Source organism: Triturus cristatus, chromosome 7 (assembly GCF_964204655.1).
Source record: "Triturus cristatus chromosome 7, aTriCri1.1, whole genome shotgun sequence".
NCBI lineage: Eukaryota > Metazoa > Chordata > Amphibia > Caudata > Salamandridae > Triturus > Triturus cristatus.
The window spans coordinates 1,688,872,140-1,688,885,838 of record NC_140590.1 but is presented as its reverse complement, the minus strand read 5'-3'; the positions used below and the strand labels follow the sequence as shown (position 1 = coordinate 1,688,885,838).

At 44.5% G+C, this 13,699-nt stretch overlaps 1 pseudogene; it reads right to left on the bottom strand.

Annotated features, from left to right (window-relative positions):
- Positions 1-7,029: 7,029 nt before the first annotated feature.
- LOC146812757 (keratin, type I cytoskeletal 17 pseudogene) lies at positions 7,030-8,291 on the bottom strand (annotated as a pseudogene).
- Between the last annotated feature and the right edge of the window lie 5,408 nt (positions 8,292-13,699).

The following is a 13,699-nucleotide window of genomic DNA, read 5'->3' as shown; positions in this document are numbered from 1 at the left end:
TCAGCAAACAGGTTCAACTGATCTTTCGTTCAAGGAACAACATTCTAAACAAAGAGTATTCTAAAAGAGAACACATTAGGAATACATGTCCATGGTAGCAAGGGTGAATGGCATAGGGAAAACCAGAACACCACATCACCTCCCTCTTTTCATTAACAGAGACTAACTAAAGATAAAACAAAAAGGGAGAAATATAAGAAAAACACTCTACACACCGTCTTGAAAATGAAGAGGAACTTTCTTCAACCTGCACGGTCTCGTTTCATCAGAATGTAACGGAGCTGCAAGAATACCAGAGGAATTCTCCTCAGTACATTTTGGAGGACATTTGGCAATTCTGTTGAGGTTCCACACTCTATGGTCTTGGGTTCTGACCGCATTACCCAGAAGTTTGGTTACCTTAATCGTTTGACCAAACTTGGACATACCAAACCTTCTTTCAGGGAGTTTTATCCTGACCGAGTCACCAACCTGAACAACGGTTCTTTTCACAGCCTTTCTTGCATCAAAAATATTTTTCCTCTTTACCATTTTCTCTAACTCACGATCTTTCCAACCCACTGTATGGTCAACCACACCACCCACTTCCATCCTTCTCGAAGTCACCCAAAGAGGATTCACGTGCGTACTAGCCACCCTTCCTTTAAACAACGTGAAAGGAGTGACCCCTTTAGAGGAATGAGGGGTGAACCTGTACTCATATATTTTTTCTTGACCGCTTCCTCTCAGTTAAAACTAGACACTAGGGCTAATTGCATGGCCTCTTTGAGGACTCTTACGAACCTCTCAACTACACCATTGCATTCTGGGTGGTACAAAGCTGCACGTTTATGAGTAATCCCTCTTTTGCTCAAAAACTCTTCAACTACTCCAGAGACAAATTGCACAACATTGTCCGTCAAAATAGAACTTGGTAAACCCTCACTAGCAAACAGATCGTCAAGAAAACTAATCACGGATGATGAATCTACACAATTGACGATTTTGATGACTGGCCACCTAGAGAACATATCAAGGCAAACAAAAACGTATCGATCTTGAGACTTGACTTGGACTGGGCCTAGAATATCTAGGGCAATGTCTACCCAAGGACCAGTGGCTTGTTTTCTGACCATCATGGGTTGAGTTCTGCACTTAAGAACCTTGTCACTACTAGCGCACTGGGGACAAGAACGTACCACCCTTTCAATCTGGGTGTCCATTGCAGGCCACCAATAGGCTTCCCTAAGTCTTTCTTTTGTTTTTGCGATCCCTATGTGACTAGCGTGTGCATTTCCTATCAACTTTTGACGTAGAATCAACGGAACAACGAGTCTACTTCCTCTGAAAAGGAGACCATTAGAGAAGGACAATTATTCTTTGACACACCAGAAACCTCTAACCTCTTCATCACACACGTGCTTTTCACACCACCCGTCACGTACAAAACATATGACTCGTTGCAGAACAGAATCATCTCTCAAGCCTGCATTCCACTCTTCCTCAGTAACTACGTCTTCAGTGAACACACACACTTTTAAATCCTCTCCAGAATCTTCCCCAACAAAAGAGTCGTCATCACTACAATCGGATACAGCTGCACCACCGAGTCTAGATAAACAATCTGCAAGAATATTGTTAGCTCCCGGTAAGTAACAAACAGTAAATTCAAAGTCTTGCAGAGCAACTGCCCATCTTCTTATTCTATGCAAAACACAATCAATACCTTTTTTTTCAAACACTTCCTTTAAGGGTTTGTGGTAAGAATCCACAGAAAAGCCCTTGCCCCACAAGAATTTCTTGAGTTTTCGAACAGCCCAATAAACGGCTAAAGCCTCCCTTTCAACTACTGAGTAGTTACACTCCGCACCTCTAAGCGGTCTAGAGATGAACAGAATTGTGTTGTCTACCCTTTCACCAGGTTGTAAAAGTACATCACCCAGTCCTTTGCAACTAGCATCTGTCATAATGTAAGACTCTTTCGTAGGGTCAAAGCTAGAAAGATTGGGTGCTTTGTTCAAGCAATCTTTGATCAGGTCGAACTCATCACTACAAGACTTATCCCATATGAATTCACAACCCTTTTTTAACAAAGCCCTGATCTTTTCTGTTTTTTGAGCAAAACCAGGAACAAACTTATTATAAAATTCTGCCATTCCTAAAAACTTGATGAGTTTGTCTTTATTTACTGGATAGTTGAGATTGGAGATGGCCTCAACCAAGGAAGGTTTAGGTTTTCACGTAACATTTGCATTTGTCTAACCTGAGGGTGAGACCTGAGTCTTGTAATCTAGTCAGGATTTGATTTACTCTCACATCATGTTCTTGCAGACTCACACCATGAACAAGGACATCGTCCTGGTAGACTTTGACTCCATCAATACCATGTAAGACATTCACCATTACTCTTTGAAATACTGACGCGGCTGATATTAAGCCAAAAGGCATCCTAAGGAACTTATAGGTGCCGAAAGGTGTAATAAAAGCCATCAAGTCTTGGCATGAGAGATGGAGCCTGACCCGATGATAGGCCGAAAATAAGTCTAATGTAGAAAAGTGTGTGGCACCACCCAAAGAGAACAACATTTCAGCTATATTCGGAAGAGGATAACGGTCAACGACTACAGCCTTGTTGAGCTCCCTCATATCAATACATAATCTGGCCTCGCCGTTGGCTTTTCGAACCATAACAACGGGAGAGACCCACTCAGTGGCTTCAACTTCTTCGATAACACTACTCTCCAGCAACTTGTTCAATTCATCTTTCATTTTGTCCTTGACTAACAAAGGTACATTCCTGACTTTGGCCACTACGGGTATCGAATTACTTTTCAATTTGATCAGGTGTAAGTATTTCTTAAGGCACCCTAGTTTTTTATCAAAAACTTTCGGGAATTTATTGATTCCGGTGCTGCGATCATTTATCGAAGCAATGGTGCGAAGGTCTCTTAAGCGCACAGATGGAGATTCATTAGGGTCAAGGAAAACACCAAGATCACGTTGATGAGACCAACTGATCAGGGAATCTCCCTTCATAGACACATATATTTTGCCTGCAGTAATCCTCCCTTTAAAATCTATCGTTCCCATGAAGTATCCTAACAGATTTATAATTTGACCACCATAACCTCTAGGAACGATGTCCGGTTTAAACAACTTCACTTTCGTGGTTAAATGTTTCTCGTAAAATGCTTTGGGAACTAGAGTAATCTTTGCGCCAGAGTCGTAGTTGTCATTGATCAAAACTTTTTCCATGGACCCATCTGTCACCTGACTACTAATTTGGGAGACAACAAGATTATCATCATCTTGGTCGTAAATGTCCACTTCTCTCACATTCTTTTGGTTCCTGTTGGATCTGCAACACTTAGAAAAGTGTCCTTTTCTTTTACAAATAGAGCAGATAGCTTTCCACCCAGGACAGTCTTTGAAATTAGCCACATGCCCTGTGTTGCCACAACGAAAACACTTTACAGGAAAAGACTTAGGGCCTCATGTAGGAAGCCAAATACCGGTCGGTAACGGCCGATTTTCGGTAATTATACCGTTACCGACCGGTATTTTGGCTTTTGAGATGTAGGGGGAGAATTTCATGATTCGGTATTTACCGAATCGGTAAAATTACCGAATCGGTAATATTACCGATTCGGTAAATTTACCGATTCGGTAAATACCGAATCATGAAATGAGATGTAGGGGGAGTGTGTGGTGGGTGTGGGGATTCGTTATTTACCACCAACTAAAGGTTGGTGGTAAATGACGAATAGGTGAAAAAAAGCATTTTTGTGCACGTTTAAGTGTGCAATGTGGCAGACATACATGCCCTTAGGGCATGTATGTGCGCCACATGTGCACACATGGCCGAATCAGGGGTGCAACAGGGTGTCAATGTGACACCCTGCCTCCCTTGAATGTGCTCCCCCATTACCGAATCGGTATTTACCGATTCGGTAATGAGGCATACCTTCCCATCAATGGGAAGGTATGCCTCATTACCGAATCGGTAAATACCGATTCTGTAATTACCGAATTTTTCCGAATCGGTAATATTTACCGACTCATTACCTACATTGCATTTACCACTTCATAAATACCGAATGGGTATGATTCGGTATTTATGAAGTGGTAAATGCCAGCCCACCTACATAAGGCCCTTAGTATTCAAATTTGAACATGTCAATTTTGAGGAAACTGAAGCACTCTGTTGAGGTGATTTGGGTGACTTATCGGAATTTTCGGATTTGTTGGCTTTTATGTCTTTAACATCAGGGTTAGAACTCTTACTACTGTCTGCATCTTTGCGTATGGCTTCAGAGCGTGCTTTGGAATGCTTGTGCATTTTCAATGTGGTGATAACGTCTTTGAGGGACGGATTGCCTTTTTGCCAAAGAGCATCTTTTGCTTTATCTATAGATGAACCCAACATGAGCTGATCTCTGAGTCTTTCGTCCAAACTTCCGCCAAACAAGCAAGTAGAAGCAAGTTTGCGTAAGGACGTGACGTATTGTTCTACCGATTCATCATGTCTTTGAGCTCTTTTTCCAAAGTGATACCCTTCTAGTATCATGCTCATTTTAGGCAGATAATGTAAGTCCATTTTCTTGATGCAAACTTCATATTCATTGAGCGAGTTGCTCTGACGATCGGGTAAATCAGGTAGGTGCTCAAATACCTCCTGTCCCTCTGAACCCAGACAATGAAGGAACAGAGCTGACTTTCTTTCCGCACTTAGAGACGTGCCACAGGCCCTGGCGTAGTTGGCAAATACTTTTTTCCATTTTAGCCAAGGTATGGGAGGTTCACCTGGAGCGGAAAGAAAGAAAGGAGGAGAGGTGACGTTCTGCATGACAGCAACAGGCGAGTCAGACTGAATACCCTTTAAACAGAAGTACTAGTTCTAGTACACAGGGAGTTGTGCTCAACGTGTGAAGTCAAAAGGTCAAAACATTTTTGCAGAAGAGGAAGCTTAAACAGGTGTATTAAATTATAGTTGGTCTGCAGTTCCGAATTTTCATGAAAAATACAAGTAAATGCTGTGCAAATCAGCGTATGACGTGGTGTATTAAGTTATAGTTGATCTGCAGTTCCAAATTCTCATGAAGGATACAAATAAAGCTGTGCAGATCAGCGTGCTAAAAAAAAATAATTAAACAAAGCTAGAGCATTACAATGTTTTTTAAATCGATCTGCAGAGTCAGGAGTTGAAACAAATCAAAGCTGTGCAGATCAGCGAGACGATAGAAGAAGCAGTGAGTTAAATAGTACCTTTAAAGAAGAAATCGGCTTCAACGAAGCAGTGGGAGGCGCTCTCCATGTGAAGTCAAAAGATTTCCTTACCGCAACTGAAAGTGAAGGACTTTGACTTAGCCTTTCGAAGAGAAGGCAGTCGCGGTGTCCTGGCAGGGCTGTGACGTCGCAGTTGACATAGTGATATTGAGGAAGTGACGCTGGGATCAGGCACGGCCAGGCAACACGGGTTGCTAAGCAACAGCACCCTGTACGTTGGTAGGCCTCTGCTCTCAATCCTGCGCCGCGGGGTGGTCTCTTTTGCGGAAATCTGGCACGGCGGAAACAGCGGTGAGTCAACACGCTGTGCCAAAGTAGAGCAGAGGTGACAGGAACGGCGGAGCGCCTCAACTCCGCAGCGCCGGCTGAATCGTCTGAGTAGAAAACGGAAACAGAGCAGGCCTGGAGCTTGGAAACACAAAGGAAAGAGGCGCTTGCTCCTATAACCGGACACTGCTTGAAGACAGAATTTCCACACTGAATGTGAGTGGATCAGAGGTCAGTGCTGGTCATCTTGTAGTAAAGTTTAATATTGGAGCGAATGTTGAGTTGAGGTCTCTTGAAGTTGAAGGGTAGGTTTCCAATCGTCGCCAAAATGAAGAGATGAATATGCAGAAATGAAGACAGGAAGCAGTAGTCTTGCTTGAAGGTCTTTTAATGTAGCTTCTAGTCAAGAGACCTCATCCTTCAGCAAACAGGTTCAACTGATCTTTCGTTCAAGGAACAACATTCTAAACAAAGAGTATTCTAAAAGAGAACACAATAGGAATACATGTCCATGGTAGCAAGGGTGAATGGCATAGGGAAAACCAGAACACCACACAGGGCCAATCTCTTCTATAGCTGTCTAGCAGCTCCACAGGGCATCAGCCATGTTGCTCAGGTTTCCGGAATAACAAAAATAGCAGATGTGCATGGTTACATTAGTTACAGTTGCATAATCAAACATAGGGGATCAGGACCCCAATAAAGGAAGGAGGATAGTGAGGGGAGAAATAAAGAACAGGGGGCCGGGACGCAGATCAGTTCTGGTAGACCGGCAGTGTAAGAAAAGTGTCTTATAGAGGCCCAAAAGTTAGAGTAAGCGGGACCAAAACCCAGGTGGGGCCACATAGATACTCAGGCCAATGCCAATAAACAAACACCACGCAGAGTCCTCTCTGCATCTAAAATGAGATTGTTTGAAAAATGGTCCCAGGGGGGAAATCCATAAGATGCAGAGTCCAGGCGACATAGTTAATGGAGGTTGGGGGTAGAGGCAGCGACTAATGAGTCTCTCATAAGCTCCGGTGCAGATCACCTATGATCACATCACTCATCAAATACTCAGAGTATACTCAGATTGCTACATGTAAGTAGCAATCTGGATTGTGCATGACAGAGGCAGATGAGGTGGTAGAGACCTATGGAAGATGGCTAGCTGTTGCCTGGTGAAGGATCAAGTCTGACGTTCAGAAGTACAAGATGAACGGTAGTGTTTGACTCATGCCAGCTCTTCATTCTCTTCACTTCAATGGCCAATAAGCCAAAAATGATTAAACAGCAGGGCTGCATTATGCAGTGTTTGGCTCCCCATCTCTAGACAGACAAGAAAGAAGAAGATGGAAGCAACTCTATGGGAAGGACCCATTTTAGAGGATCACAGGTGTAGCTGGACTAGCCATAAGGTTTGGGATGGCTCTGTAAAGGACAACTGTGGTCTTCATCCAGTGATGTGCCCAGGGTTTGCCAGCTTGGGTCCTTCAAGATCTCTTCATGTTTCCCTCAGAAGGCAGATTTGTGGACTTTCTCGTGGGTTGCGACAACCTTCCCATCCATGGTCTCTTCAATGATTGTGCGGACTTGTCGGGTGGTTTGGAACACATCTTTGGTAGCCCTTATCGAGAGCTGTGCATCCTCTCCCTCCAGCAGGCGGCAGTAGGTGGCGATCTCGATTTCCAGGCGCGTCTTCACATCCATGAGGATCTTGTAGTCTTGGCTTTGCCTTTCCATGTCGTTTCTGAGCTCGGCTAGCTGCGCTTCAACGTTGGAAACCATGGCCTGGATCTGGTTGAGTTGCATGCGGTACCTGCCCTCGGTCTACGCAAGGGTGCCTTCCAGGGCCGATTTCACGCTTAGCTGGGTCTGTAGCTCTATCTTCAACCCAAGAGTGCGTCTGTGATCTCGCTCTTGCTGGACTGTATCTGTTGACTGTGGGTGGCAACTTTACGATTAAGTTCCGCCGTCTTGCTGAAGAACCAGGCCTCAGAATCTCTGCGGTTCTTTTCCGCCAGATCTTCGTATTGGGCTCTCATGTCAGACAGGATCTTGCCCAGGTCAGCACCTGGTGCTGCATCCATTTCCACGTTGACCTGCCCACCGACTTGGCCACGCAGTGCGTTCATCTCTTCCTCATGGTTCTTCTTGAGATAGGCCAGTTCCTCCTTCAGGCTTTTGATTTGGATTTCCAGGTCTGACCTGGCAAGAATCAACTCATCCAGGACCCGGCCGGCGTAGGCCATTGATGTCGGCCTCCACACTGTTGCAAAGGGCCAGCTCACTCTCGTACTTGCTCCTGAAGTCATCAGCTGCCAGTTTGGCATTGTCGATCTGCAGCAGGGTCTTGGCATTGTCTGTGTTGGCAGTGTGGATCTTGTTTCGCAGGTCTTCGATGGTCTTGTAGTAGTGGCTGTAGTCACTGGAGGGCCCGGGGCCTTGCTTCTCGTACCACTCGCGGATCTGGTGTTCCAGCTTGGTGTTGGCCAGCTCCAGGGAGCGGACCTTGTCCAGGTAGGAGGCCAGGCGGTCATTCAGGTTTTGCATGGTGGCCTTCTCAGCAGACCATCTCCCACACCGTGGATAATGCCAAAGCTAGAGCCACCAAAGCCATAGCCGGTACCACTACCCATACCGTCTCCCACCTCAGAGGACACAAACCTAGCTGTGGACACGGAGATTAGCCTATTCTTTTTGGTTGTACATTTACATATGGCAGCTACGTTCCTATTTGCACGCTTAAGATGGTGTCCATAGTGTGACGGCTTCATCTGTTTACACGTTCCATGCGCTAATCGCTTCACAGGTGAGTGCTATCTACCGCTTACCGTCCGCGCATTCCTGCTTACTTATACAGCATCCTTGGCCAATGTGATTACCGACTACATGGTGGATGTTCGGCTTCCTTTGTGGACCCAGAGTTTGTGACTTGGTCGAGAAATACAAGTAAGTTTTGTCCTAACCTTGTAGTCATTTCCACCTTCAGATTTGCGTTCATGTTTCTTCATTTTTCTCCTTTGATGGTTTGTGTCCATTTTTTCTTTTAGAAAATTTCTTTTTAGTGGGCAGTACCCTCCCGACCCGCAGAGTGCAAAATTCTCTCGTAGCACTCTCTCTTGATAGCCCTTCGTGACTGCGTCTCATCTGAGACAACCTGGCAAGACCCTGCCCAAGTTTGTTTTGTACTCTTTTAGCATTTTTCTGTTATCTTTGCGGTTACATTTTTCGTTCTTTATTGTTACAGACCCGTTAGTCCAGCCCTAATCCGGTGCTACTTGGGATTTTATGTACCTTTCTATAGTGTACTCTATCTTGCTCCACCTTAAAGGTAAGCGTTCTTTTATTAAATACATGCTTATGTGTTCCACCGGTATCTCTCATCACTCACATTAGCTTATTTTAAACCATTCACACTTATTTATTAACCCTAGGGCCGTGCGTATCCTACGATGTGGCCTATTTATAATTCTCTATCTTCTCCAGACATATAGCCATATTTGAGCCTTCTGTACCTTATGGTAGGCTCTTTCGCATCAGCCTTATGTTTATGCCCTTTATCCTTAGAATCCACACTTGACTAGGGACTACTCTCTAGTCCCGGACTCATCTCAGCCATAAGAATCATCACCACAACTTAATCTCTGTTTCCATCTAGTAGGTGGGTATATGGATCTTTGTCTTCTCTTAAGACTATTGGTGTCCTTATTACAAGTAACTTTATTGCACTTGGGTCTTCGTCTTTCATTATTTTTCTTTTGCCTTGGTGTCGTAATAGTGGGCCTATATCTTCATGACCATGGTGCACATTTCTTTGTCTTTTATACATATTTATTTTTTATGGTATAGCATGATTACCATGCATGCGATTACTTCTTTCCCCAACCATACACACACTGGTGATATATCCATACCCTTCACTTTGTCCTGGTGAGACTCCAGATACTTGTGCTTCATTTATTACTGACTTTAACCTATCCTTTCCATGATAACAAAATGCGAAGGGGTTGCATGCAAAAAGAAATCTTCCTCCTCAAACTGAACACTCACCAGGCACCCTGCATTGTTTTCAAAAAGACTAGTTTAGCAGCGTAAACCCTAATAAAACAAGCATTGGCATAGCCAATAGGTCTCGCCTTTGGGACCTTATAAGTATTTAGCCATGCAACAGTTTATGTTGTTGCACCAAGGATATTGTGCTGCATAACTAAATACTTATAAGGTCTCAAAAGCGAGACCTATTGGCTATGCCACTGCTTGTTCTCTTTACTGGGGGTTCTGGGTTGATACCCGGGAGCTTTTTTGGGCCTGTGCCCTTAGTGGATGCTCTTATCGTAGTAATTGTCATTGGTATTGGGTCTTGGGGTGTCGGTCCCGTAAGTGTTCCTGCTTCATGGTCTGGTGGGGGAGGTTGTGTAAGAACGTTAATGAATGTCTGGCCCTCAGAGAGAGTCTTTTTTGGGGAATAGGCTCCAAGGATAGCCGTCATTCAGTTAGTTCCTTTTTGTTTGTTAGAACGGACCTTGTTAGAAAAGAATCGAGGGTTCCCGCAATACCTCCGCCCGGCTGGTCACTCTGGCCCTAGCGCTTACTCATCCCACAGGGGACTCTGGAGTTAGATATATTAGAAAAAGATCTGCGCACAATACCTTGGTGAAGACGATGGTTTAAGAGGGGGGGCCCTGCCTCCTCCGGGCTCCGACGGGCCTACTCTTGGCCCGGGCTTTGCCCGGCTGCGTCCTCACGTACATCCCGCACTGCAGGCCGGTGGTGCTGCTTTATGCGTGACCACGCGCAAGGAATGATGGGAGCTGTGGTTCCCCCTCCTGGAGTGCTCCGTCGATTCTGCCCTTTTCGATGGGCCCAAGCGCATCCAAGGAACACCAGATAAGGCTGCTGCTATGCCCGCCGCAGGCCGGCGGTGCTGCTTTATGCACGACCACACACAAGGAATGATGGGAGCTGTGGTTCCCCCTCTGGGAGTGCTCCGGCAATTTTGCCCGTTTCCAGGGCTCAAGCGTGTCCAAGGGACACCAGGTGAGACTGCTGCCACATTGGCCGTGGGCCGGCGGTGCTGCTTTATGCACGACCACGTGCAAGGAATGATGAGAGCTGTGGTTCCCCCTCTGGGAGTGCTCCGGCGATTCTGCCCATTTCCAGGGCCGGAGCGCATCCAAGGAACACCAGGTGAGGCTGTGGCTACGCCTGCCACGGGCCAGCGGTGCTGCTTTATGCGCGACCACACACAAGGAATGATGGGAGCTGTGGTTCCCCCTCTGGGAGTGCTCCGGCGATTCTGCCCGTTTCCAGGGCCCAAGAGCGTCCAAGGAACACCAGGTGAGGCTCACTAGAAAGTGTCACTGTTGGGTTCAGAAAAACAATGGGTCATGACTACTGATTGAGAAATAATCAATAATCAATTAATGATTTTATTTTGGGGAATTTCATTGATTATAAATGATGTAAATTGTGTAATGATATTCTTCTGTTATATTTTAGGTGCAGGCTGCTGGGTTTGTATGGGTAAATGGTGATAAGTTAATTAAGTTATAATTAATGAACAATTCATGATTAATTTATCATTAAATATTTAATTGATTATTAATGATGGAAATTGTGTAATAATTGTATCTTTTAGTTTGATTTTAGGTGCGAGCTGCTGGGTTTGTAGGGGTATATGGCAGTAAGTTAATTAAGTAATAATTAGTTAGTAATTAATAATTAATGTATTATTAGTTATTAATTGGATATTAACTATGCAAATTGTATAGTAACTTTATATTTTAGGTGTGGGCTGTTGGGTTAGTAGGGATAAAGGGTGGGAAGTTAAGTGAGTAGTAATTAATTAACTAACAATTCATTGTTAATTTATTCTTTAGAATTTAATTGATATTAATGATGTAAATTGTCTAATAATGATATTTTTAGTTATATTTTTGGTATGCGCTTCTGGGTTTGTAGGGGTATTGGGTAGGAAGTTATTTAAGGACTAAATAATTAACAATGAATTATTAATTATTTAATTGATTATTAATGATGTAAATTGTGGAATAATTATATTTGGTAATGACCATATTAAGACCAGTTTTCGGTAAGCATGTTATACATTGGCCAGTGAGCCCACCCTTACCATTTGCCAGTAAGTACTTTGTAACTTGTTCTCACAGATAGAGGTAGAATGAAAAAGAAATGGATGTGTGTAGGGATGCTAATGCTCGCTGTATGTCCAAGTGTGGAATAAATGGTCATGTTCTCTCATGCTCCAATGGAGTTAGGGTGGACGCCTGGGATAGCAGTGTCTACTGGAAACTACTGAAATGTATGAATGGCTTGCTTAGAAGCCCTTGCCACTATGTTTGTTTCATTGTAATGTAAATGTAATCTTTTATGAATGCTTTATTGGCAGAGTTTCACATATTTTTATCCAAACAAAAACCACATTAGTTTTCTGTTGCTTTGCCCATAAGACTAATACAGTATGTTTAGGTACACACACTATCTTTTAATTTTTGCTATGCTTTTCAAGAATATTTGAACAAAATATTGAAAATGCACCTCCATCTGGAGAAATATATATATATATATATATATATATATATATATATATATATTTCTTTTTGTTTATTGTCATTTTCAATAAAGCATACAAACAAGAAAACAAAAAGTGCAATGAAATACACTACAGAGTGCAAAGACAGGTCGCTATACAGTTCATGATGAGGGCAACAGATCCAGTAAGAGCAGAGCAGGAGCAGGCACATAATGGTGACGTACAATATTGCCGGAACAGAGGGGAGAGGAGCACGGGTAATGGGTACAGTGCAGTACAGGCATGTAACAGACCAGTCCATCACAGAAGCCGATAAGGCAGGAGACTAGATAGCAGACGCCGATAGTAAGTAGGCCGTGAGGGGCGACCATATGTCTCGTAGCCGCGAGGGGACAGGCAGTTCCTCAGCATAGCAAACCAACTGATCCCTACAGTAGGTCAAGTCCTGCAACCAATGCTTGGTGGTGGGCGCCGACCTGCTCTCCCAACACAGAGAGATCCGCCTTTTGGCAACCAACAGCGCAATAGCCACAAATCGTCTACAGGAGGCCTTTACATCAGCAAGGAGACCAAGCAGACACAGCTGAGGAGTGCAGTCCAAAGGAAGCTCAGTCATTAAGTGCAAAATCTTTATTACATCTTCCCAGTATGAGAATACTCTAGGACACAACCATGCTAGATGATAAAAGGTAGCATCAGGAGCCCCGCAACGCTTACAGGCAGCAGAATCACGCAAACCATACTTATACAGCTGAGCAGGGGTATAGTACAGTTGATGGATATACTTAAAATTAAACCATCTGCAAATTCCCATATGACGTTAGTTGTCCAGTAAGGCGACAGCAACCAACCCACTCATCTTCAGTCAGAGCGCGCGGCAGGACAGCATTTCATTTAGCCAGGGCCACCACATCAGGAACAGCAGCTTCCCTCTGCGATATCCGATAAAGCCGCGTGACTAGTTTCACCCTGGAGGGAGTAGTGTATAATAATTGCAGTGCCTCCAATGTAGGTGGCTCAGCAGGAAAGTGCGGATACAGCTCGCGCATTGCCGACCTCAATCTAATGTAAGTAAAGGGGTGCATAGAAGGAAGAGGACCGGCTGCAGCCAAGGTTGCCGAAGCCACAAAGTGACCCCCAGGGTATACATCTTTCATGGTCATCAAATTCATTTCTTTAAGGATCCGCGAGGCGCCCACCTCAGTGGTGACCGAGAGATCTGTATGATGAAGCAGTGGCATAGCAGGCGCATATAGCGGCAGCTTCTGAGCACACCTGCCAAGCTCTCGCCAAGCCCTAGCAGTGGTCTGCACCGTATCAAACTCCCCCTTTTCAAACACTGAGTGAGTATTAACAAGCATGGCCTTGAGTGGTATGGGGTGCACCGCCCCGCCTCGACCGCCACATGGGGAATATAAGCCGGGTCATGTTGCCAATAATACGCAAAGTGGGCCTGAGCGCACAAATAGTACAACTGAAAATCCGGCGCAGCGAACCCCCCAAGATCATATGGCAGTACCAGCCTTTCCCACTTGAGACAAGGCTTTTTACCCCCCTATGCTAGCATAATGAGATGCGAGCGAAGAGAATGAAAAAATTGGCGTGACAAATGCACCGGTACGTTTAAAAAAC